We start from the raw sequence: 22,727 nt of genomic DNA on the forward strand, positions 1-22,727 counted from the left end.
AGACAAAAAAAAAGACAATTTAAGCAATGAGCAGGAAGGTCAAAGCGAGATTTGCTGCTTATGAGTGCATCAGTGTCAGTGTGTTTAAAATGTGAATTTGTGTTGGGCAATACGAAGTATGACAGAAGTGATTTGCTGTAGTTCCTCTAGGGAAGCTTGATTTTTGTGAGCCTGAGGAATAGCTGAACTGGAAAATTAGATTTAAATACTATTGCATAATGCCAGGACTAGCTGATAGACAATGGATTGTACTGATTTACTGTGTGTGTGATAAAATAGAGGATATTCTCACATCATTCAATGTGACAGATGATGTAATTGAAAAACATGTCACAACGCTAGGATAGTTTGGGCATTTCACCAGGAAGAAAGTTGTGATTTATGCAAGGCTTTATTCTATACAATAAAACAGAAACCCCCAGAGACTGCAAAAGCATTCTAAATTGATTCTCTCAGATTAGCAGGACACTACACATGGATGACTGCTGTCGAAAGAAGAAATAATTGGGATAAACTAGCATCAGGAAGACAAAGTAATGCTCAGGGTGAATGTCTTCAGATGCAAATCTGATTTTAAAAGCAGCAGTAATGTAGATATAATGGAAAAGAGCAGCAAACTATCAAGATCTGTTCTATAACAATGAAAAATTGAGAATTGTATCATTGCTGTTGTTGGGTTTCTGCCTACTACAATTTTAGTTTTTGATTCTGCCTTGTGTTACATTGTTTTTGTCAGGCATACTGGCCTTCACTGGTGGCTCCATTTTAATGGAGCGGACATTGGCTGAAGCATGTCTTAAAGATTTACTGCCTCTTACACAAATCATACATCTTGTTTAGCCCTGCCATAAATTCAGGAAATTTATGTCAACTGAACCTTTTCACTTGGTGCGGATATATGTTAATGAAAAGCAAGAGTTTTCTGGGAGTTTTGACAGGATCAAGAAAAATAAACTGAGGAAACTTAAACATGGTGTAAAAGTGGGTTTTGATCTCTTGATTTTCCTTGATCATGTTGTTGAAGGTCACTTAAAATGGTACTTAGATATTATTCTGGCACAGTATTTCAGGTGATTCTAACCCAGTTTGCTATAAAAATGATACAAGAAATGGCTTTCTAGTTGCACTGGTTTCCTTCCACAATCCAAAGATGTGCAGGTTAGGAGAATTGGCCATGTAAGATTGGCCATATTGTTCAGGAATGTATAGGTTAGGTGCATTAGGCGGTGGTAAATGTATAGTAGTAGGCTAGGGGAATGGGTCTGGGTGGTTGCTGTTCGGAGGTTCATTGTGGACTTGCTGGGCCTAATGGCCTATTTCCACACTGCAGGGATTCTATGATGATGATAATGAAATAAATGCCTCCAGTATTGTGTGAAAAATTCAATGTGTTTTAAATGGAAAACTTGAGCTCACATGTGAACTGAGTCAACTGTAATACAATATTTGCAATACAGGTACAGTTGACAGCTGAAGTGTTGAACAACATATCCACTATATGTACAAAATGCAGATCACCTTCTTAGAGCTTATAAAATTAATCAAATCATAGTGAGCAACTAATAAAAACAATCATGAAAGCAAAACTAATTTATTATCAAAATATTTTTAAAATATCTTTTTGCATGCTCTTAACTCTAACTATCTGAGGAACTTTGTACTGAAAATGTATAGTAAGTAATAATTTAGTGTCATAATACTTAAAAGGTTACAAGAAATTGATTACATTTGCAAATTGTACAGCAAGACTACCTACTTCTGTTTCTGTAATATCATACTAACATGCCCATCTGTTGTTGAAACCCTCATCCCAAATTTGGCAACTCTGTTCCAGAGCTCCCCTGGTCATAGAGTTGTACTGCACATAAACAGACCCTTCAGTCCAACTTGTCCATGCTGACTAGATATCCCAACCCAATCTAGTCCCATTTGCCAGCACCCGGTCCATATCCCTCCAAACCCTTTCTATTCATATACCCATCCAGATGCCTTTCAAATGTTGCAATTGTACCAGCCTCCACCACATCCTCTGGCAGCTCATTCCATACTCGTACCACCCTCTGCGTGAAAAAGTTGCCCCTTAGGTCTCTATTTTATATCTTTCCTTTCTTACTCTAAATCTATGCCCTCTAGTTCTGAACTAACCCACCCCAGGAAAAGACTTTGTCTATTTACCCTATCCATGCCTCTCATGATTTTCTAAACCTCTATAAGGTCACCCCTCAGCCTCTGACAGTCCAGGGAAAACAGCCCCAGCCTGTTCACCCTGTCCCTATAACTCAAATCCTCCAACCGTTGCAACATTCCTTGTAAATCTTTTCTGAACCCTTTCAAGTTTCACAACATCTTTCCGATAGGAAGGAGACCAGAATTGCATGCAGTATTCCAACAGTGGCTTAACCAATGTCCTATACAACATGATCTCCCAACTCCTGTACTCAATACTCTGACTAATAAAAGAAAGCATATCAAATGCCTTCTTCATTATCCTATCTATCTGTGATCCAACTTTCAAGGAGCTATGAACCTGCACTCCAACCTTTCTTTGTTCAGCAACACTCCCTAGGACATTACCATTAAATGTATAAGTCCTGCTATGATTTGCTTTCCCAAAGTGCAGCACCTCACATTTATCTAAATTAAATTCCACCTGCCATTAGCCTGTCTGATCAAGGTCCTGCTGTAATTTAGGTAACCTTCTTTGCTGTCCACTACACCTCCAATTTTGGTGTCATCTGCAAACTTACTAACCATACATGTTATGCTCACATCCAAATCATTTATATAAATGACGAAAAGTAGTGGACACAGCATGGATCCCTGTGGCACTCCACAGGTCCACAGGTCTTCAGTCTGAAAAACAACCTTCGACCATCACCACCCTGTGTCTTCTATCTTGGAGCCAGTTCTGTATCCAAATGGCTAGTTCTGTCTGTATTCCATGAGATCTAACCTTGCTCACCAACCTCTCATGGGAAAACTTGTCAAATGGCTTACTGAAGTCCATATAGATCACATCTACCGCTCTGCCTTCATCAATCCTCTGTTACTTCTTCAAAAAACTCATTACTGCAGAATTACTATGAGGCCACGCTTAAAATATCCTCTTATCTGTTTCTGTGTTGTTGCTCTCCCAAACGGGTTCCTCCAAGATTAGTTGTGAATTTCGCTGTTTGTTAATTTTCCCAGATGTGCTTCGATGTCTCTCTCCTGCACTGAGCTCACCATGCGCTTCCTTTGTCTGTACCTCTCCCTTTTAAAAGTGCTGTTCTTTTGACTTTTTTTTCCCTCTAAAATTCCAAAACAATGCAACAGCATATAAAACAGTAATTGCTGCTCCTGGAATTCAAGGAAGTCACCTCCAACACCTAAAATACCTCAAAAAAGGAGCAGCCCATTACAGCCAGAAATGTTTCCCATCCTCCATCTTGGATTACCCAGAATTCCGGTCAATTTACCATTTATCATTCCTCATAAACTTCAGTTCATCCTAAGTTCTGCTGTTTATGTCTCCTAGAGAGGCAGAGCAAGTTATGGAGAGAATCCAGAACTTTGAGCTTAGATAGCTATGAGGAAGTGATTAAAATCTGAAATGACACTGAGGCTGGAACTGGTGAGTGCAAATATCTCGCAAAGTGTTTTGGAGTTGGAGGAGGTTACAAAGGTGGGAAGGGGTGAAACCATGGAGAAATTTACAAACAAGAATGAGATTTTCTAAATCAAGACATTGCCAGGCCAAAACCAGTAAGTCACTGGGTACATTGGAGATGAATGAATGGAATTTGATGTGAATTTGGATGTGAGAGCACAGTTTTGAGATGTGTCCAGTCTTCCGAGAATGGAAGAGTGAAGGCCAGCTATCAGTCAAGTCCCGGAGGTAATAAGGACATGAAAGATGGTTTCAACACAGAAAAGTTGAAGCAAGCTTAAAATGAGTGAAATTTCTCTAATGTCAGAGAGATTGAGATTCACAGCTGAGACAATTTTACTGCAAGTCTAACAGCTTTATTCACAAAAGGTTAGTAGCAATTTCAGAAAGCATACACTTCCCAAAGAGGTAGTCAGTCAAGGTTGACTGCAGGCCAATTGGATCTGATCTGACTAGCAGTGATCTGCTTTCTGCAGGACTTCTTTCCTTGATGCTTTTGTTCTGACAGTGTGTTTGATGGAAGTTCTTGCTCTTCTTTTATCCTTTGGCTGCACAGCAACTGACACAAGCCCAATCCCATTGTGCCCCTGGATTCATTCTTGAGACATGATCAGTTTCTGATTGATCCACATCAAATTGAACTCAATCACAAATTATTATGTTTTGTTGATTTTTTCCCACATTATCCTCCTGGGGGTAATTGTCTCAGGATAGGATGTCTGGTGCGCTGTCACGTTTAACCATCTCACAAGTTACTGTGCTACTAACTCTGTGGAAATGTGATCACTCTGTTACCAGGGTAGGGCTTGAAGACATTTTAGGTTCTTCTGGGTTTTTTTCTGTGATGTATGTGAAAAGTAACAAATTAAAAAGGGCTCTTTAATCACAAATACCAATTTTACATGAGTATCTAAAATAACAGCATTTTGACATTTGTCACTATTTACTCCTCTATTTTCTTCTTTGTCTTAGATGGGTGTAATTATATTTTTTTATTTATGGTATCTGAGAGAGAACAGTGAGAATGAAGTACCTAGTAAACGCAAGTGGTTTATAATCATGCTTGTTAATTGTAATGCAAGACTGTTCTTGACCTTGTGCATGAAGCTGTGTCCATTGTGGCTTTCTTACATTCATTTGGTTCAAAGTTTGTGAGAAGATTTGTAGCGCGAGTGCTCATTGTTGTGGTTCTGTTCGCCAAGCTGGGAATTTGTGATGCAGACGTTTCGTCCCCTGTCTAGGTGACATCCTCAGTGCTTGGGAGCCTCCTGTGAAGCACTTCTGTCTTGTTTCCTCCGGCATTTATAGTGATTTGTATCTGCCGCTTCCGGTTGTCAGTTCCAGCTGTCCGCTGCAGTGGCCGGTATACTGGGTCCAGGTCGATGTGTTTGTTGATAGAATCTGTAGATGAGTGCCATGCCTCTAGGAATTCCCTGGCTGTTCTCTGTTTGGTTTGTCCTATAATAGTAGTGTTGTCCCAGTCGAACTCATGTTGCTTGTCATCTACATGTGTGGCTACTAAGGATAGCTGGTCATGTCGTTTCATGGCTAGTTGGTGTTCATGGATACGGATTGTTAGCTGTCTTCCTGTTTGTCCTATGTAGTGTTTTGTGCAGTCCTTGCATGGGATTTTGTACACTACGTTGGTTTTGCTCATGCTGGGTATCGGGTCCTTTGTCCTGGTGAGTTGTTGTCTGAGAGTGGCTGTTGGTTTGTGTGCTGTTATAAGTCCTAGTGGTCGCAGTAGTCTGGCTGTCAGTTCAGATATGTTCTTGATGTATGGTAATGTGGCTAGTCCTTTGGGTTGTGGCATGTCCTCGTTCCGTTGTCTTTCCCTTAGGCATCTGTTGATGAAATTGCAGGGGTATCCGTTTTTGACGAATACATCGTATCGGTGTTCTTCTTCCTCTTTTTGCAGTTCTGGTGTGCTGCAGTGTGTTGTGGCCCTTTTGAATAGTGTCTTGATGCAACTTCTTTTGTGTGTATTGGGGTGGTTGCTTTCATAGTTTAGGACTTGGTCTGTGTGTGTGGCTTTCCTGTATACCTTTGTGGTGAATTCTCCGTTAGGTGTTCTCTGTACCATCACGTCTAGGAATGGGAGTTGGTTGTCCTTTTCTTCCTCTCTAGTGAATCGGATTCCTGTGAGTGTGGCATTGATGAACCGGTGTGTGTTCTCTATTTCTGTGTTTTTAATTATTACAAAGGTGTCCTCCACATATCTGACCCAGAGTTTGGGTTGAATTTGCGGTAAGACTGTTTGTTCTAATCTTTGCATTAATCTTTGGTATTAAAAAACAGCCCATAAAATGTACAGGAATGGAAGGTGTAGCACCTCTGGGCATCATTGATCACAGCTGATGGAGTTTATCTTGAATCCGAATTGGAAGTGCCTAAGACTAACAATTAAATGAATAATTTACTACATAGAATTCCTACAAAGTAGGCTATTTGGCAGTAGGCAGGTGTAGGCAGTACAGGCTATTTGGCCCAACAAGTCCACGCTGACTCTCCAAAGAGTAACCTACACAGACCCATTCCCTATTTCTCCACGTTTTCCCAGACGAACCTACACATTCCTGAATACTATGGGCAATTTAGCATGGTCAATTTAAAAGGATAAATAAGTGAAATGTAGCTAATGCAAATGGAAGGCTTGAGTTTCTCTAACAACACTTAGTAGATTGCAGGTGCACATGTTTAGGCATATACTACTGAGCAGGTGGCACTGTGGTAGCATCCCGATCTTTGAGCCAATATGTTCCACTTGTTCCAGAGATTAGATTACATACGGTGTGGAAACAGGCTCTTCGGCCCAATAAGTCCACACCGACCCGCTGCAGCGCAACCCACCCAGACCTATTCCCCTACATCTAACACTACGGGCAATTTAGCATGGTCAATTCACCTAACCTGCACATTTTTGGATTGTGGGAGGAAACCGGAGCACCCGGAGGAAACCCACGCAGACACGGGGAGAATGTGCAAACTCCACACACAGTCGCCTGAGGCGGGAATTGAACCTGGGTCTCTGATGCTGTGAGGGAGCACTGTGCCACCGTCCCGCCCCAGAAGAACCTAAAATGTCTTCAAGCCCTACCCTGGTAACAGAGTGATCACCTTTCCACAGAGTTAGTAGTACGGTCACTTGTGACTTGGTTCAAAGTTTGTGAGAAGATTTGTAGCTCGGGTGCTCGTTGTTGTGGTTCTGTTCGCTGAGCTGGGAATTTGTGTTGCAGACGTTTTGTCCCCTGTCTAGGTGACATTCTCAGTGCTTGGCAGCCTCCGTGAAGCACTTCTGTGATGTTTCCGCCGGCATTTATAGCGATTTGTATCTGCCGCTTCCGGTTGTCAGTTCCAGCTGTCCGCTGCAGTGGCCGGTATATTGGGTCCACATCGATTACGGATTAAGAATGTAAAATTCAAGCAAGAGTAGCTATTATTAAGAAGTAAAAAATCACACAACACCTGGTTATAGTCCAACAGGTTTATTTGGAAGCACTAGCTTTCTGAGCGCTGCTCCTTCATCAGGTGGTTGTTTATTTAGAGTTGTTTCATTTCTTGGAGATTAATCCCTTTCCACCATACAGTTTTCCAGTTTAAAGTCCCACCTGATGAAGGAGCGGTGCTCCGAAAGCTAGTGCTTCCAAATAGACCTGTTGGACTATAACCTGGTGTTGTGATTTTTAACTTTATACACCTAGTCCAACATTGGCACTTCCAAATCATTATTATTAAGAATTTATGAAACAAACTGTTTTGCAATGGACACTGAAAGTATAATAAAACAGGGCAATTGGAAACCATGTCAGGCATGTGACCAGATGTAGGTAGATGACTGAGACATGGCTGCAGAAAGATGGGAATTACATATTGTCGGGGATAACAGGAAAGATAATGAGGGAGATAGACATTTACTTTATTTCTTTCATAGTTATTACAAATAACAAAACACCAGAAAGTAAAACCTGCCATTTTAAGAGATATTGGATCCATAGAAATAAAGGATCAACTAAATTAGAGAATTTAATTAGAGAATTCTTGAGATTTTGCCCTGGCTTGGACAGACTTTTTCAATTGCATCTTTTTTCTTGGCCATTGAAATTGTAGCGAGATAACAATTTGGTTATTTTAGTCCCCATAGACTTTACAGTGAAATGGAAGTATAAAAAAAGGATGCCCCTGGGCAAGCAGAGAGATTAGGAGCGAAAGGAATAGAAGACAATCAAGGTGGCAATGAGGAATTATTAAAACAACTGATTAAGAAACAGAAAACTAAATAATAAAACATTCTGCAGACCCATAAATAAGGAGAATGGGGATAGGAATAAAGCCACTAGGGGGTGGGCAAGATAAAATTCAGGCAACAACAGCAAAGTGGCAAAAATATCAACTAACTGCTTTGCTTCAGTATTGAGTAGAAAGACAGATTAAGTAGACATGACATCAGAAGGTGCAGTTTGAAGTGATGGAATTACATTTAAAATAAAATAATTAAATAGACTAACCAATCTAAAGAGGATAAAACTTCTAATTTGGACAGATTGCATCTGTGGATTTTAAAAGGATCTAGAAAAGAAATAACAAAGGTATGTTACATGATTTTAAAATGCTTTAGAAAAATATACAGTGCAAGAGAACTGGAGCATAGCTCACATTGGCCAGAATTTTCCTCAACTTTGTTGGCGGGAAAGTTGGGAAAATAGGCCAAGAATAAAAAAAAACAGACTCTTGACATAGAGAAAAGAATATTCAGTTTTCCCTCTAAGGTTTAAATGGTGCATGTGACCCTCGCTGATGAGCAGTGACTATCTTATTTCTATGCATTTGCATTTCATTTTATTTCTCTACAGCTCCTGATTCTCCTCCCCCTCCCCCAATAAACTGGGCAGCATCTATAGTCACCATCAAAGCCAGAGCTACTTGGTGCCAGAGCTACTTGCTTGCTTCTCCGGTCCTTCATCTAACTCCACCTCTCCCACCATTTCCCTGCATGCTCCATGGACATGGTCCTCTTCCAACTTTCCAGTGCATAAGTGGTCATCACCAAACCGCTAGCTCATCACATCATCATGTCTGCTTTTGGACAAACTCTCACACCACTTCAGCCTTTCAGGACTTCACTTTCGAACTTTTGGACACTTATGCCTGCATGTTTCTGCCAGGTCCCTTTGCATGCAGGGACACATGTGTTTCAAATGTCTAATAGCTCAAGGCTATCAGCCTCCCAGCCTTGCATTGATGTTTAGTGTCGAAGGAGAGCTGGCAGTGTGTCACAGTTGGGAGCACTAAGCAATCACGAAGATAAACATATTATTGTATAGCACGATCGATGTCAGTATTACACGCTCTGCATGTGCTGCAAGCAGCTTTTGTGGTAGACACACTACAACTGTTTCAAGGTAACAGCCATGACTGAAAATGAAAGTGGACCTGTCTTTAATGGAGCTGGGGGGTGGAGGGGAGTCACTGTGATCGATCAGAGGTGTCACCACATTTAGTTGATGGGCTTGACCATACTCAGTCAGGTGTTTGGCTTGATCAGAGTTCAGGGGTCAGTGTCCCTGCACACCAGTGTTGGATGATTGTCAATCCTGCAGGTCAGCTGCAACTAGTCTGGGCTTACAGGTAGACTATTTCGGTTGCCATGGAAATATTCGTCCAAGGGTTGGGCTGTGCTCACTTCAATGACTGATTAAGTCAGTGCCAAAGGTGGGCCATGGTCAGTCCTGAGGCTTTGGGCATTCCAGACAGAAGGGCCTTGGTAAGGGACTTTATTTAGCTGAAATGCAAATCTAGTACATAGGTAAAGGAACAAATACTAACAACCAAGGTCCTTGTGGAATGGACCAAATTGAGCATTATAACATCCATAGTTTCTGTATACATTGCAAGCAAAAGCATAAGAGTTAAAATTACAAACCAGTGGTGCTAGAAATATATTTTCTATTGCTATAACTGTGTTAGGCAGGAATGTACTTTTCAACTCCCAGTGATAACATCACATTGCATTCACAGTGTTAGGTGCTTATGAACCAAGTTGAAGATACTGTATAAAATTAAGTAATAAATAATGGAAGAATAGAGATTAATGATATGGTTAGTGAGAATGGTAATATTTTCCATTAAACACTCATATTTTTATCTATCAAATGCCTAAACCTGGAGAGAAAGTTTAGAGGTGCTGAAGGTATAAAATGTAATAATACAGCTGACAAGCTTAGACTAGTGCTGATTACATCAGATTGAATACTAAAGTAAAATTGCAGTGGTGTGGAAAATGTGCTGGTTGTGATGTTCATATTTAGTGTAACTGTTTTGCTGTTCAATATTGTGTTGGAAGATTTTAACAATGTGCTCAATGGAAGTGCAAAGGCAATCATCATTTTTAATAATTCATCATGCTTTAATATTCATTTGTAGGTGGGGAGAATGTCTTAACGCCTGCTATATTTTAAACTAGATGGAATTAATAGAAATTAATGGATTTTTGCTGAGGATAGTGTAAATGAGATTAAGAAACAGATGGTAAGTTATATAGGTTGTCAAACAGTTTTATAGACATGATTGCTTTAATGGATTTTTGTTATATAAATAAATATTGATCGGTGGGCATTTACTCTGTTTATGGCAGATTTATTAATGCGGTCAGAGAGCAAATAACTTAACACTGGCATAAATGTACAAAGTAGAGATGAGTTCATAATTTATGCCATAGTGTTAAATATTGTACTTTATTGAAATCTTGCTGTATTTTTGATCATTTAATGATCTATTTTGATACATAACTAGTTCAATACCGTTGAGAAATTTATTTACCCCAATCCATATAAATTCATATGTTTCCGAGGATATTAATTTATATGGATGATAAGGAGATCTGCTGTGGTCACTCTTAATATTTAAGTCTGTAAATGTATATTTGTTTCGATATTTATGTAAACGTTGTAGTGAAGTTTAGTGCTTGAAATCTATAGAAACGAAGCATGTTTGGTAACATAATTGCTCTGCAAGTCTACACAGTGACAAAAGCATTTGAAAGGTTCCACATGGTAGACTGAGTAGTAAAGTTAGATCACATAGGATCCAGGGAGAGCTCACCAATTGGTTACAAATCTGATTTGCTGGTAGGAGATAGAGGGTGGTGGTAAAGAGTTGTTTTTCAGACTGGAGGCCTGTGACCAGCAGTGTTCTGCAAGGCTTGGTGCTGGTTCCACTGTTATTTGCCATTTATATAAATGATTTGGATGAGAATATAGGAAGCATGCTGAGTAAGTTTGCGGATGACACCAAAATCGGTGGTATAGTGGACAGTGAAGAAGGTAATCTAAGAGTACAATGGGATCTTGTTCACTTGGGCCAATCGGCTGAGGAGTGGAGATGAAGTTTAATTTAGATAAAATTAAGAGATGAGAGTGGTCCTAAGGGAAGAGTACTAAACTGGGCCAAGGCCAAATATATCAAAATTAGGCAGGAGCTGGGAAACGTGGATTGGACACAGCTATTTGAAGGGAAGCCCATGTTTGATGTGTGGGAGGCTTTCAAAGATAGTGTAAGATAGGCATATCCCGTTGAAAGCAAAGGATAGGAAAGGCAAGATTCGTGAACCATGAATGGCAGGAGAAATCGTATGACTAGCCAAGAGGAAAAGGGAAGCGTACACAAGGTCCAGGCAGCTAAGAACAGACAGGCCCTGGAAGAATATGGAAAGAGTAGGACCAGTCTTAAACGGGGAATCAAAAGAGCTAAAAGGGGTCATGAAATAGCTTTAGCGAGCAGAATTAAAGAGAATCCCAAAGCTTTTTATTCGTATATAAGAAACAAGTGGAAAACTAGAGAAAGGATTTGTCCACTAAAGGAAAATGAGGAAGGCTGTATGTCGAACCTGAGAGAATGGGTGAGATTCTGAATGATTACTTTGCATCACTGTCATTGAGGAGAGGGACATGATGAATGTTGAGATTAGAGATAGAAGTTTGATTAGTTTGGATCACGTTGACATAAGTAGGGAAGATGTGTTGGGTAGGCTAGAGGTTATTAAGGTGGACAAATCTCCAGGACCGGATGGGATCTATCCCATGTTGCTGAGGGAAGCGAGAGAGGAAATAGCTGGGGCCCTGACAGATATCTTTGTAGCATCCTTAAACACAGGCGAGGTGCCGGAGGACTGGAGGGTTGCTCGTGTTGTTCCCCTGTACAAGAAGGCTTAATAGAGATATTCCGGGAACTACAGACCAGTGAGCCTGACGTCAGTGGTGGGAAAGTTGCTGGAGAGGGTACTGAGGGATAGGATCTATTTATATTTGGAAAAAAATGGGCTTATCAGTGATAGGCAACATGGCTTTGTGCAGAGGAGATCATGTCTTACCAACTTAATAGAGTTCTTTGAGGAAGTGACCATGTTGATAGATGAAGGAAGGGCTGTAGATGTTGTATATATGGAGTTTAGTAAGGCGTTTGATAAGGTTCCCTATGGTAAACTAACAGAGAAAGTGAAGTCACATGGTGTGCAGGGTGTTCTAGCTAAGTGGATGAAGAACTGGTTGAGCAACAGGAGACAGAGAGTGGTGGTTGAAGGGCATTTCTCGAAATGGAGAAAGGTGACTCATGGTGTTCCACAGGGGTCAGTATTGGGGCCACTGTTGTTTGTGATATTCATAAATAATCTGGAAGAGGGCATGGTTGGTATGATCAGCAAGTTTGCAGATGACACAAAGATTGGTGGAGTCGCAGAAAGCATAGGGACTGTCAAAGAATACAGGAGACCTATAGATAGACTGGAGAGTTGGGTGGAGAGATGGCAGATGGAGTTCAATCTAGGCAAATGTGAGGTGATGCATTTTGTCAAGTCTGATTCTAGAGCGAATTATACAGCAAACGGAAGATCCTTGGGAAAAGTTGATGAGCAGAGAGATCTGGGAGTGCAGGTCCATTGTACCCTGAAGGTTGCTACACAGGTGGATAGAGTGGTCAAGAAGGCATATACTATGCTTGCCTTCATCGGACGGGGTATTGAGTATAAGAGCAGGCAGGTCATGTTAAAATTGACACGACATTGGTTCAACCGCGTTTAGAGTACTGTGTACAGTCCTGGATGCCACATTACCAAAAGGATGTGGACGCTTTGGAGAAGGTGCAGAGAAGGTTTACGAGGATGTTGCCTGGTATGGAAGGTGCTAGCTATGAAGAGAGGTTGAGTAGGTTATCATCAGAAAAAAAGAAGTTTGGGGGGACCTGATTGAGGTTTACAAATCATGAAGGGTATAGACAGGGTAGATAGAGATAAAGCTTTTTCCTAGGGTGAAGGATTCAATAACGAGAGGTCACGCTTTCAAGGTGAGAGGTGTAAAGTTTAAGGGGGATACACGTGGCAAGTACGTTATACAGAGGGTGGTAGGTGCCTGGAACCCGTTGCCAGCAGAGGTGGTAGAGGCAGGCACGGTAGATTATTTTAAGATGCGTCTGGATAGATGCATGAGTAGGTGGGGAGCAGAGGGATACAGATGCTTAGGAATTGGGTGACGGGTTTAGACAGTGGATTTGGATCGGCTCAGGCTTGGAGGGCCGAAGAGCCTGTCCCTGGGCTGTAAATGTTCTTTGTTCTTAAACACAAAATATTGTATTTTTGTAAGACAAACCAGAGCAGTTAGTGGCAGGACTTTGTGGAGTGTTGTTGACCAAAGAGATCTAGGGATTCAGGCACATAGTTCCGTGAAAGTGGCATCATATCTAGACAGGGTGATGAAGAAGCTGTTTGGCATGCTTACCTTCATTGGTAAGAGCATTGAGTATAGGAGTTAGGACATCATGTTGCAAATGTTCAGGACATAGGTGAGGCCAATTTTGAAGTACTGTGTACAGTTCTAGTCGCTGTGCTACAGAAAGGATATTATTGGATTGGAGAGAGTCCAGAAAAGATTTACAAGAATGATACCAGGACTGGAGAATTTGAGTTATAAGGAGAAGCTGGAAGGGCTAGGACGTCTTTCGCTGGAGCATAGCAGGTTGAGGAGTGACTTTATAGAGGTTTATAAAATTATGAGGAGCACAGATAAGATGAATAGCCGAGGCCTTTTCCCTAAGGTAGGAGAATTCAAAACTAGAGCGCATAGGTTTAAGGTGAGAGGGGGAAAGATTTAAAATGGACCTGAGGGCAACATTTTCATACAGAAGGTGGTGCATTTATGGAAGGAACTGACAGTGAAAGTCGAACATTTAAAAGACATTTAGACAGGTACATGAACAAGAAAGGTTTGAAGGGATTTGGTCCAATGGTGGCAAATAGGACTAGTTTAGTTTGGGATACTGATCATGTTCAGTTTATTCATCTGAAATTGTAATTTTATATGTTATGGTAGACATCATGTAAAATTGTGTTTTGGAAGTTTTATATGTTCAAAATTTTACGCTAACAGTATTAATCTTCAGAAATAAAACAGAAAATGCTTGAGAGACTCACAAGATCTGGTGACATCCATGGAGAGAAACAAAGTTAATGTTTCAAATCCCATATGACTCTTACACCAGACTTGAAATGTTAACTCTGTTTCTGTCTCCACAGATGATGTGAATGCTGTTGGCTTTTCTGTAGCACATTCAGTTTATATTTCAGCTTTCCAACATCTGTGGTATTTTGCTTTTATTTGACTATTATCTTGGACACTGATTTGTCAACATTGGGAATAGCATGGGAATTTGAGGAACTGGGAAGGGCTGATGATATCTGCAAGCAATGTTCCCTTTAAAACATTTAAAGCACCCCAGGTGTTTTTATTTGGTGCGCACCCATTATTTACTCCTGAACAAGGCCTACAAAGCCCCATTCATGCCACTGTGGATTTGTGCAGGATCATAACTAGAATCTGAACTTTTAACAATGTTTTCATAAGAAGAGTTAATTATCACTTGTATGGATCTACATGAAAAACAAATATTCACGAGTTGAAACTGCATTCACTTGAGTTGTGTTTATTTGATTCATAAATATAGATCAGCATTGTTTAAATACCACTATCTGTTTTACCAGCATTATTGTAAGGTCATTGTACTTCCTTCTGATTACATTTAGGTTATAAAGTTGCAAAAATGTGTGGGGCTGAGTACACAGTTGTAATCCCCGATTACATTATATAGCATGACCTTTAAAAGTGCATGACTTTGCATATCTGTATTTTGTGTAGAGTACTACTGCCTGTTTATAGCTGAGTCTGCAGATTATTTATCAGCATCTCAGAATCCAGTGAACCGGGCAAATCATCCTCGTTCCCAAGCGGCTACCTAAGTAAAAAGGCTTTCCTCTAGTAATTATTCAAAGTATATTTGTAAAGTTCTGTGTACAGTACCCTCATCTTTGTATTCCAATGTTTGAGTAACGCCAAGGTGTCAATGTTGATAACGCTCATCTCTCATGCTGTAATGACAGATCTATCACACTAGATGGCATTGTTGCACATCACTGACTTTATTAACCAAATCTATTTTTCAACACACAAGTTATTTATAGCCTTTAAATATTATATTTCTGTTTTCAACCATAACACATTATTAATAATACTTTGTTTGATTCTGTCATAGCAGAGGTATTTCCACCAATTTCCACGTGTTTCTTTCTTGCTTGGATTATTCACTTTTTGGCCCCATCCCACCCTGTGTAGCTTCCCAGCTCAGTGAAAAAATTCTAGTCAGATAACTGAAGCTATTAAGCACCAACAATCACCTTCCATCCTCAAATTCATTGTCCCATTAATTCAACCAGAATCAGTAACACAAACCCAGGTTAAATGACCTTCAGTTTTGTTTTTTGTAACTTGATTTGATTCATCAGTAATTCTGTTAATGTACCACAATCCTTATTTCAAACACTCATCCTTTTTAAATGTTTATCTTTATGCAAAACCAATTAAGATAATCACTTTATCTTGTTATAAAAAATTCAGAGATAAAGCCTGTCTCTGGAATGGAGATACGGTTCATCCTGGTTTGTCCTATTTATGTGACCTCTACCACAAGGCACTGACTGGGGGGCTGCCCTTGTGCAGCTGTTTAAATGAAGAACACAGTACAAACAATACAACGCTGGATTGAATTGATAACATGGTATTAGAAATGAAGATAAGATTGAGTACTGAAGAGCTGTATAGAAGCACTGCAAAAACAAGAACCGACACTAAAAGGTTCATGGCTGTGAAAGCTGCCAGTGAAAGACGCTGGCAAGGGACAAAGAAGTTGGCCACAGCTGAAACATTGGGTAAAATACAGTAGCTGCAAGTTATCCTCTCCCAGCACTAGTCAAAATGAAACATGTGAGACAGAACTATTCTATAGGCTTCTGTGCTTTTCCAGCACCACACTCTTGACACTATTCAATAAGCAGAATAGCAAGATGGCGGCGAAGTAGGATTCTTCGCCCACTCTGTCCATTTCTTTTCTTTATTCTCCCTTTTTATTTTTCTTTTGTGTTTCTTTTTCCTTCCTTCTTCTTGGCGATGTCTTGAACTCCTCGCCTCAGTGGCAGCCCAGCATGGCTGTCTCCCAGCCAGGCATGGGGGGGTCTTTTGGCACAGTATGGCTGTTGCCCAGCTGGTGGTCTTTCAGCCCAACGTGGCCTTAGTGTGAACCTTCAGCATTGAGGTGATTCTAGAGCAGCCTCCCATTTTGAGGTGAGACCCAGTGTGGACTGGAGGGTAAGTGCCAGTGTGGACTTGGTTGGAAGGAGCGTTACTCTGAACGTTTTATTTCTTTATTTTTTCGTAAGGATTTGTACTTAAGAATTTGTACCTAAGATTACTCCATAAATGGCAACTTGTAAGCTTTTCACTGTATTCATTTAAGTACATGTGACGATAAAGCTAATTCTTATTCCAAGTAGCTACACTGCTATCACTGTTTGGGGAGAGACTGTATTCCACCCTTAAAAGAGAATCTCTGGAAAGTAGGAAAAAAACTGCATAAATGGTGAAAGCCTTGAAGGCATCATTTCATTCCCAAGTAAGCATAACATATGAATTTATGAATGGTATATTTACAATGTTAGGGCCCAAATTAAAAGGAAGAGAGTAACTTGATCAATACGTTACTGTTACTGTGTTAAGCATTGGAGATCCTGTAAAGAGAGTACATCTACTGAGAGCAAAGAAACCTATTCTTGGGAAAACAAATTGACATTTTCAGAAGCAATTAGCTCATTAATAGGCAGTTAGAGCATATTCCTGGCAGAATAGACCATGCATTGTGCTGACAGACGTTCAGGTCAAAAGGGAAGAATCACAGAGAAAGAGCATGATACAAGTACTGCGGAGGACATCACACAAAGGTAAAGCAGGCATGTCCAGCATCAGGATAGCAATGTTTTCACAACAAGAAGCCAAGCCATTTTGTAACTAAGTGCATGTTTAGAAGGAAACACAACAAGCAGATGCAGATGGCTGTTGGTGCGATATCTGCTTAACATTCTGAGTAATCGCTGTACACCATACAAGTTGAAACACAGCTCAGTAGGTGATAAATGGTTTATGATTGTTGGAATTATGACTGCATGAGGAGAATGTCAAGCCAACCAAATGTGCCAGATTAAGAAATACAACACCATACATCATTTCTCCTCTGTCCCCCAGTGAAATGAGACAGTAATGAAAATCCAACATAGATGTGTACAAGGCAACCTTCAAGTGGAGAAACACACTTATTGAAGACAGCAGAGGGTTCCTAATGGATGCTCATTATTGCTTGTTACATTCCTTTTTAACAGTGTAACTCACCGAACTTGCCATACAGCCCAGCTATTGAGAAAGCACAACATGAAAACCCGAGTGGCTTGTTGATTGGTTCGACTTGCTGCTTGCTTTAAAAGATATTTGTGTTGGACACTGGGTACTAACATTATGGGCACATTCCATGGGCTCCAGTCACATGCACCCCACATCCACAGATATTGGCAGCCAACATGAATCAGCCTCTCTGAATCCTCATGGTATATGTCCAGTCCAATTGCAAGTTGCTTCTACACTTCAATGCTGCATATCAGGATGCACCAGGACACTGAGCTCAGTGACATGCGCCCAGATCATAAACTGGGCGAGACTATATCTCTGGACTCCTGTCAACATCCATACCTTGCATTGCCTTTTATTGTCATTTTGTGTATTGTCCCCTCAGCCAAAGATACTCTGCTTTTACTGTTTTGTCATGCCATTTAACACAGGCTTGGAAAAGCTAGGAAGTTTGTCAGAGTTGTCGGCAGGCCCCAGTCCAGTCAAGGAGGAGAGCTCTTGCTCAGGACAAAGTCATTCAGGGACAGCCTCCAATTCCAGTCCAGGTGCTGCTCACCGTGGTCAGAGTCAGGATCTGAGAAGATGTGAAGAGCCTAATGAGCAGCACACCATTCATCTTGACACCTCCAGCTATTTTGTGGGCTGTTTTGTTCCTAGACTGAGAGAGAGGCAGGAAGCACAGTATATAAAAGTTGGTGGCACAGCTTTAGTGTTGATGCGACTGGACAGGTGGCCCAAGCAATGGTAAGGCTGTTCAGAGATAATGCAGGAGAAGGCAAAGGATGATATTAATGTGCATCCTGGTTTGCTGTAGTTATGTGATCTGTACCACGAGGCACTGACCAGTTCAGTGAAGGACATAGTACAAAAATAACGTGGCACTGGCCTGAACTCATAACATACTCTGTCTGATTGCAGCAGCTCAAAACTGATGGCTCCCAAACATGAAAAATCCCTGTTTTTTAAATCACAATTTCTAACTAAACGTATATAGCCAGATAAAAAAAAACACACTATTAAAGATATCTAATGTTGAAAATCATGATTTTGGGATATATTTCTGTCCTCAAGCTGTACTTCTAGTTTAGCTTTTTTATGCTGAAATTTAAATGAATACTTACAATGGAAGCTACTGCCTATACAAGTAGTTCTACTGGGGAAACTGCATCTAACTATGTCAGTACTTTATAATAAATCTCATCTTGTAAATGCTACCAAGATAGCACAAACCCTAACAAAGACTTTGTGAAGTAGCATTTACTATACCAAAACGAGCATCATTAAAAATCAGAATGAAGGAGTAGAAATTGGACCTTACTGTGTGTAATTTATGCCCAGAGATGCACACAATACCTCCTGGGATGTACTTCAGTGAAAAACAAAACCAGTCTGGGTGTGAAACAAGTGGTCAATCGTTACTGTCAACCCATGGTATCGGCCACAAATAGCTTTAAACGAATGCACAGACAGTCACAAGAACAGCAGGTTTGCCTGTCAGAGACACTTGACAAACTAGATCAAAAATTCGAGAAGTCCACTGAGTTTTATCAGTACCATGCTGTCTCCATGGGCAGTTCAGTTACAGCCATGAAAAGTCAGGCCCTGCAGAATATCAGCAGCTGTCAGACCTGACTTACGTTCCATTTCTTCAGCCATCGGTGCTCAGCAAAGCATTGATCAAGAGCAATATTCCTTTCACAGTCATTGTGATGCAGCATCAGGATCGATAAGCCTAATAGAACTTAATTAATACGCTTCCAAAAGATCTGAGTTGGGTGAAGACATTATTCCATTAGACCATAACAGCATAAGAAATAGGAGCAGGAGTAAACCTTTCCATCCCTCGAGCCTGCTCTGCCATTCAATGGGATCATTTTCACTTTCATTCCCTTATCCTCCTAACCCTTAATTCCTTGACTGGTCAAGAACCCATATATCTCGGCCTTAAATATACACAAGGACTCATCCCCACAACTGTCTGTGGCAAGGAATTCCAAAAGCTCTCGACCGTCAGAAAAAATTCTTCATTTGAGTCTTAAATTGGTGCTCCTTTATTCTCAGACAATGCCCTCTCATCCTAGACACCTTCTCAGTATTTACCTTATTAAGATCCTTCAGAATCCTTTACTAGTAAGATAATCCCTCCATACTGGTGATCATCCCAATGAACCTTCTTTGGACTGCCTTCAATGAAATTACATCTTTCTTTAAATAAGGCCACCAAAACTGCTCTATGTTCTCCAGCATCTTGTACATTTGCAGTAAGACTCCCGTACTTTTATACTCTGAGCCCCTTGATCCATGTGCCAATATTCCATCAGCCTTCCTAATTTCCTGTTGTACCCATGGACCAGCACAAGTACTCCCCCTCCCTTGTCCCTCTGTGTTACAGCTTTCTGCAGTTTCTCTCCATTTAAATAATACTTTATTCTCTTGTTACCCCTTCCAAAATGAACAACTTTATATTTTTCCACTTTATGCACGATTCACTAACTTTTGGCCCACTTACTTAACCTATCAATATCTCTCTGTACACCATTTGCCTCCCTTTAGCAACTTGTCTTTCCAAATATTTTTGTGTCATCTACAATTTGGCTGCAATACGTTTACATCCTTCATTCCAAATGGAGGGATGCCTTCCTATCCACTCTGTTTCTGCTCCATAGTCTTGTGCACTTTTATCAGATCCATTAAATTTCACTACTCCCATCTTTCTTTGTAGTTCAGACCCTCCAGCCCAGACAGCATCCTCTTAAATTTCTGCTGCACCCACTTCCCAACATTTTATACAATCCCAGCATTACCTCCTTGCTCTTTTATTCTTTGCCTCAATTCATTAAAGCAAATATCCCATGTGCCTTCTTAACCACCTTATCTACCTGCTCAGCTACCTTCAAGGATCTTAGAATATGCAAACCAAGGCCCCTCTAATGTTTGATAATTTCCAGGTGTAATCCCTTACCTTATTAGCCCTACCAAATGCATTATGTCATACCTTCTGGCTTGGATTCCATTTGTCATTGCACTGCCCACCTGACCAGTCCATTGATAACTTCCTGTAGTTTACAGCTATCTTCCTCAGTATTTACCACTCTATCAATTTTCCTACCATCTGTGAACTTCTTGATCGTGGACCCTCTATTTAATTCCAAATTATTAATGTACACTACAAACAGCCTAGGCCTTGCAGAACCCCACTGGAAACAAATCTTCAGTCATTGGGTGATCTCTCTACCATCACTGTTGAATTCCTGCCTCTCAGCCAATTTTGGATCCACTTTGCCTTGGACCAATTGTTCTTGACCAGTCTGTCATATGAACCTTATCAAGAGCCTTACCAGAGTTAATATAGACTACATCAAATACATTACCCTCATCAATATTCTGGGTGACCACCTCAAAAAGTTTAATCCAATTTATCAAAACGACCTTCCTTTAACATCCATGGTGACTGTTTCTGATTAATCCCTATTTCTCCGATTGCAGATATATTCTGTCCCTCAGAATTACTTATGGTAACTTTCCCACTACTAATGTGGGAACTGACTGGCCTGTAATTTTCTAGTCCATCCCTTTCTCAGCTTTTTAGAAATGGGACAAGGTTAGCAGTCCTTTAGCCCTGTGGCACCTCACTTGTGGTAAGAGAGGGTTGGAAAATTAGCCAGACCATCTGATATTTCTTCCTTTCCACCCACCCACCCACCTCCACAGCCTGGGATACATCTCACCTGGGATTGTAGATTTATTCACTTTTAAGGATGCTAAATACATTAGTATCCCCTCCCTCTATTCTAATTTCTTCCAATACTTCACAGTCCTCCACCTTGATATCTACATGTCCATTGTTCTTTTCTATTGTGAAACCATTGCAAAATAATCATTGAGGAACAATGCCCATGTTTTTTGAATCCATTAAGATCCTAATGGGCTCTACTCTTTCCCAAGTAATGCTCTTACTCTTTATATATTTATCAAAGATCTTTGTTTTAATTCTGCTGAAAAATGTTTTTTCATGTACTGCCTTTGCTTATTGTAATTTCCTCTTTGATAGATGGTAATTGTTTTTTTTTTCCTAAGATGGGGAATTTCAAGGCTAGGAAGAACATTTTAAGGTGAGAGGAGAGAAGGTTTAAAAAGACATAAGAGGCAATTTATTTACACAGGGGATGGTTTATGTGTGGAATGAGCTTCCTGAGGAAGTGGTGGATGCAGGTACAATTACAATGTTTAAAAGATATTTGGATGGATACATGAATTGGAATGGTTTGGATAGATATAGGACAGGAGAGGAACGTGGGACTAGTTTAGTTTGGGATGATGTTCGGCATGGACTGGTTGAATCAAAGGGTCTGTATCCGTGCTGTACGACTATGACCATACTGAGCCCCCAGAGTCTGCCGTGAGCTCCTTTATATTTCTTAATTTGTTAATTTTTTTCCTTGATATTCAAGATTCTCTGTTCTTGGTCCTATCTTTTATTAAAGTTCAAAAGGCTAATTTTATTGAGGTATGATGCAATTAGACCCAACTGGACTGGGAGAAGCACCTCATAGATATAATTGTGAGAGCGCGGTGGGAGGCATTCAACGAGGAAAGTGTGTAAGCACGGGGCTTAAATAAGAACCAAATTCTGAGAATGTTGGAAGATTGGAAGAAAAATAGGAAATGCTGGAATTTCTGAATTGTCAGGAGAGAGACAGTGTTAATGTTAAGACTTAATGTTTCAGGCCAATGATTTTTCATCAGCACTGGCTTAAGGAATTTGTAAATGAACTTTGACACCCTTTGAGGTTTTAGTAGGGAAGAACTTTGCCTCGGTTGAACAAATAGTAAGATCTGTGGGATAGTTAGTGTTGTGTCATGGACATTATAAAAGAAGGAGGAGGTTAACGTGGGGAGGGAGTGAAGAAATGGTCCCGAAGTAAGTCTTTAGGGAAATGTGTGGGTCTACAGAAGAGAGATAACAACTCTCACTTTTCCATTTTCTGACAATCATTTGAAACAAACAACAGAATAATGTAGCATGAGTTGAAATAGTGAAAGTAGTTGTCCTTGTTCACTAGTCTGTTGAAGGTGTTCTTCATTCCACGTAATATTCAAAAGATTTATTTGCAGAGGGAAAAGAAGTCCTATTTTAGTGTAATTTTTCTGTTCTTTGCTCTATTTAAGAAGTATTTTGTGATTACTATTACTAAATTGCTCCAACTATTTCCAGAAATATTTTCCAATTTTAAAACACTTACAATCGATTGTATTTTCAGTTGTTGCATATCAACTGCTTGTCTCCATCTTTATCAATGTAACTTTTATGT

The 22,727-nt window shown here is 40.3% G+C and overlaps 1 protein-coding gene across 4 annotated transcripts in view; it reads left to right on the plus strand.

Moving 5' to 3' along the window:
• si:ch211-51h4.2 overlaps positions 1-22,727 on the plus strand; it is a 320,169-nt gene that overhangs the window by 65,602 nt on the left and 231,840 nt on the right. The window lies entirely within an intron of this gene.

The sequence above is a fragment of the Chiloscyllium plagiosum genome, chromosome 13 (assembly GCF_004010195.1).
Source record: "Chiloscyllium plagiosum isolate BGI_BamShark_2017 chromosome 13, ASM401019v2, whole genome shotgun sequence".
NCBI classification, from domain to species: domain Eukaryota; kingdom Metazoa; phylum Chordata; class Chondrichthyes; order Orectolobiformes; family Hemiscylliidae; genus Chiloscyllium; species Chiloscyllium plagiosum.